Genomic DNA, 4,779 nt, shown 5'->3' with positions numbered 1-4,779 from the left:
TGCCTGAAAGAGATGGGGAGAATGGAACCAATTTGGAAAACATATTTCAGGATACCACCCATGAGAACTTCCCCAACCTAGCAAGACAGGCCAACATTCAAATCCAGGAAATGCAAAGAACCCCTACAAATACTTCACAAGAACATCTCCAAGACACATAATCATCAGATTCTCCAAGGTTGAAATAAAAGAAAAAATGTTAAGGCAGCTAAGAGAAAGGACAGGTCACCTAGAAAGGGAAGCCCATCAGACTAACAGTGGACCTCTCAGCGGAAACCGTACAAGCCAGAAGAGATTGGGAGCCTATTTTCAACATTCTTTTTTTTTTTTTTTTTTTTTTTTGAGATGGAGTCTTGCTCTGTCGCCCAGGCTGGAGTACAGTGGCACAATCATGGCTCACTGCAAGCTACACCTCCCAGGTTCACGCCATTCTCCTGCCTTAGCCTCCCAAGTAGCTGGAACTACAGGCACCCACCACCACCCCGGCTAATTTTTTGTATTTTTAGTAGAGACGGGGTTTCACCGTGTTAGCCAGGATGGTCTAGATCTCCTGACCTCGTGATCCGCCCGCCTCGGCCTCCCAAAGTGCTGGGATTACAGGCGTAAGCCACTGCCCCCGGCTTTTCAACATTCTTAAAGAAAAGAAATTCCAACACAGAATTTTATTTCCAGCCAAGCTGAGCTTCACAAGCAAAGGAGAAATAAGATCCTTTTCAGAAAAGCAAATGCTGATTGAGTTTATTACCACCAAACCTTTCTTACAAGAGTTTCTGAAAAGAGCACTAAATATGGAAATGGAAGACCATTATCAGCCACTATAAAAACACACTTAAGGCTGGACGCGGTGGCTTATGCCTGTAATCCCAGCACTTTGGAAGGCCAAGGCAGGTGGATCCCGAGGTCAAGGGATCGAGACCATCCTGGCCAACATGGTGAAACCCCGTCTCTACTAAAATTACAAAAATTAGCGGAGCATGGTGGTGTGTGCCTGTAGTCCCAGCTACTTGGTAGGCTGAGGCAGGAGGATCACTTAAACCTGGGAGGCAGAGGTTGCAGTGAGCCGAGATTGCTCCACTGCACTCCAACCTGGACGACAGAGCAAGACTCTGTCTCAAAACAACAACAACAACAACAACAACAACAAAAAACAAAATATCCCCCCCCCAAAAAAACACACTTAAGTACACAGACCTGAGACACTTATAAAGAAACCACATAAATAAGTCTGAATAATAACTACCTTAAGATACTGTGACAGGATAAAACCCACACATATTAATATTAACCTGAATGTAAATGGGCTAAATGCACCAATTAAAAGTCACAGGGTGACTGCAGGATAAAGGGTTGAAGAAAAATCTACCAAGCAAATAAAAAAAAAAAAAAAAAAAAACAGGGGTTGCAATCCTAATTTTAGACAAATCAGTCATTAAAACACCAAAAAAAGGCCAAAAAGGCCAAAGAACAGTATTACACCATGGTAAAGGGTTTAATTCAAGAAGACCTAACCATCCTAAATATATATGCATCCAACACAGGAGCACCCAGATTCATAAAGCAAGTTCATAGAGATCTTCAAGGAGACTTACACTCCCACAAAATAATAATGAGAGACTTCAACACCCCACTGCAACTACGAGCCAGATCATCGAGACAGAAAATTAACAAAGATATTCAGGACCTAAACTAAAAACTGGACAAAATGGACCTCATAGAAATCTACAGAACCCTCTACCCCTAAACAGAATATACATTGTTCTCTTCTGCACATGGCACAAACTCTAAAATCGATCTCATAATCAAACATAAACAATCCTCAGCAAATGCACAAGAACTGAAATCATACCAACCACTCTGTCAGACCACAGCATAATATAAATGGAATTCAAGATTAAGGAAACCACTCAAAACCATACCATTACATGGAAATTAAACAACCTGCTCCTGAATGACTTTTGGGTAAATAATAAAATTAAGGCAGAAATCAAGAACTTCTTTGAAACAAATGAGAACAAAGATACAATGGACCAGAATCTCTGGGACACAACTAAGGCAGTGTTAAGAGAGAAATTTATAGCACTAAATGCCCACATTAAAAAGTTAAAGGTCTCAAATTAACAACCTAACATCACAACTATAACAACCAGAGAACCAAGAGAAAAACAACACCAAAGTCAGCAGAAGACAAGAAATAAACAACATCAGAGCTGAACTGAAGAAGATTAAGACATGAAAAACCATTCAAAAGATCAACAAAGCCAGTAGATGTTTTGTCTTAAAAAAATATATAGATAGATGACTAGCTAGACTAATAAAGAAAAAACAGAGAAGACTCAAATAATCATAATTTGAAATGACACTGGAGATACAACCACTGACCTTAAATAAATACAAATAACCATCAGAGACTATTATAAATACCTGTATGCACACAGACTAGACAATCCAAAAGAGGTGGACAAATCCCTTGACACATACATATTTCTAAGACTGAACCAGTAAGAATTTGAATCCCTGAACAGACCAATAACAAACTCTGAAATTGAATCAGTAATAAATAGCCTACCAATCAAAAAATATAAAATAAAAAGCACAGGACTAGATGGATTCACAGCTGAATTCTACCAGATACACAAAGAAGAGCTCTTACAATTTTTACCAAAACTATTCCAAAATATTGATGAGTATGGACTCCTCCCCATTTCATTCTATAAGACAAGCATCATCCTGATTCCAAAACCTGGCATAGACACAGCGAAAAAGAAAATGTCAGGTGAATATCCTTGATGAACATCAATACAAAAATCCTCGACAAATGCGAGCAAATCAAATCCAGCAGTACATCAAAAAGCTAATCTACCACAAGCAAGAATGCTTCATCCCTGAGATTCAAGGTTGGTTCAACATACACAAATCAATAAGCATGATTCATCACATAAACAGAACTAAAGACTAAAACTAGAAGATCATCTCAATAGATTCAGAAAATGCTTTCAATAGAATTTTACATATTTTATTGAAAACTCAACAAACTAAGTATTGAAGGAAGATACCTCAAATAAGAAGAGCCATCTATGACAAACTCACAGCCAACATCATACTAAGTGGGAAAAAACTAGAAGCATTCCCCTTTAAAACCGATACAATACAAGAATGCCCTCTCTCACTACTCCAGTTCAACGTAGTGTTGGCACTTCTGGCTAGAGCAATCAGGCAAGATAAAGAAATAAAGGACATCCAAAAAAGAAGAGAGCAAGTCAAATTATCCCTGCTTGCAGATGACAGGATTCTATATCAAGATATCTTCATATCTCAGCCCAAAAGCCCCTTTAGTTGATAAACAACCTTAAGCAATGTTTCAGGATACAAATTCAACATACAAAAATCACTAGCATTCCTATACACCAAAAACAGCCAAGCTGAGAGCCAAATCAAGAATGCAATTCCAGACACAATTTTCACAAAAAAAGAATAAAATACCTAAGAACACAGCTAACCAGGGAGGCGAAAAATCTCTACGATGAGAATTACAAAACACTGCTCAAAGAAAGCAGGGATTACACAAATAGAATAATATTCCATGTTCATGGAAAGGAAGAGTCAATATCATTAAAATCGCTCTACTGCCCAAAGCAATTTACAGATTCAATGCTATTCTTATCAAACTACCAATGACATTCTTCACAGACCTAGAAAAAACTATAGCCCTGTGGTATAGCTTGAAGACAGATAGTGTTATGACTCCTGCCTTGTACTTTTTTTTTATTAGAATTATCTTGGCTATTTGCAGTCTTTTTTGGTTCCATATGTTTTGTAATTCTCACCGTAGAGATTTTTCACCTCCATGATTAGCTATGCTCTTAGGGGGAGAGTGGGAAGAGGGATAGAAGCAGAAAAGTAACTATTGGGTACTAGGCTTAGTATCTGGGTGGTGAAATAATCTCTACAACAAACCTCTATTACATGAGCTTACCTATATAAAAAACTGCACATGTACCCCTGAACCTAAAAAAGGTTTTTTGAAAAATCAAGTCCATGTATAACAGTAAAAGGACAAAGATGGAAAATATTGGAATGGGAGATTGGAACTGGAGTGTAGATATAGGTCTCTTTTGGACATGTCAAAGGCTGTATTAGTCTGTTTTCACACTTCTATAAAGATACTACCCAAGACTGGGTAATTTATAAAGACAGAATGTTTAATTAAGTCATAGTTTCACATGACCAAGAGGCCTCAGGAAACTTACAGTTGTGGCAGAAGGTGACGGGGAAGCAAGGCACATCTTATATTGTGGCAGGTGAGAGAGAAAGAGTGCAGGGGAGACTGCCACTTATAAAACCATCAGATCTCATGAGAACTCACTCACTGTCATGAGAACAACATGAGGGAAACCGTCCCCATGATTCAGTTATCTCCACCTGGTCCTGCCCTTGACATGTGGGGATTATTATAATTCAAAGGTAAGATTTGGGTGGGAACATAGAGCCAAGCCATATCAAGCTTGATGTTCATTTTCTTCTTTTTGATTGTGTTTCACAGTGGCACCTTTTATGATAATAATACCTTTTTCAATAGTTTAGACTTAGAGTTGACCCAGAGCTTTCATACTCATGATGCCATTTGAGCTGTGTAACACTGCAGGGAGTTCAAGAGGGAAAATACTATCACCATCTACTCTTACTCACAAGAAAATGGACAGAGTTAGTAAGGAGCAAAATTGGCATTAATCACCAGGTCTTCTTCCTCTAGGGCCAATACTCTTCCCACTGCCCCATGAG

Source organism: Hylobates moloch, unplaced genomic scaffold (genome assembly GCF_009828535.3).
Source record: "Hylobates moloch isolate HMO894 unplaced genomic scaffold, HMol_V3 SCAFFOLD_7, whole genome shotgun sequence".
Classification (NCBI taxonomy): Eukaryota; Metazoa; Chordata; class Mammalia; order Primates; family Hylobatidae; genus Hylobates; species Hylobates moloch.
The sequence above is the reverse complement of the archived record's forward strand: the minus strand, read 5'-3'. Positions refer to the sequence as shown.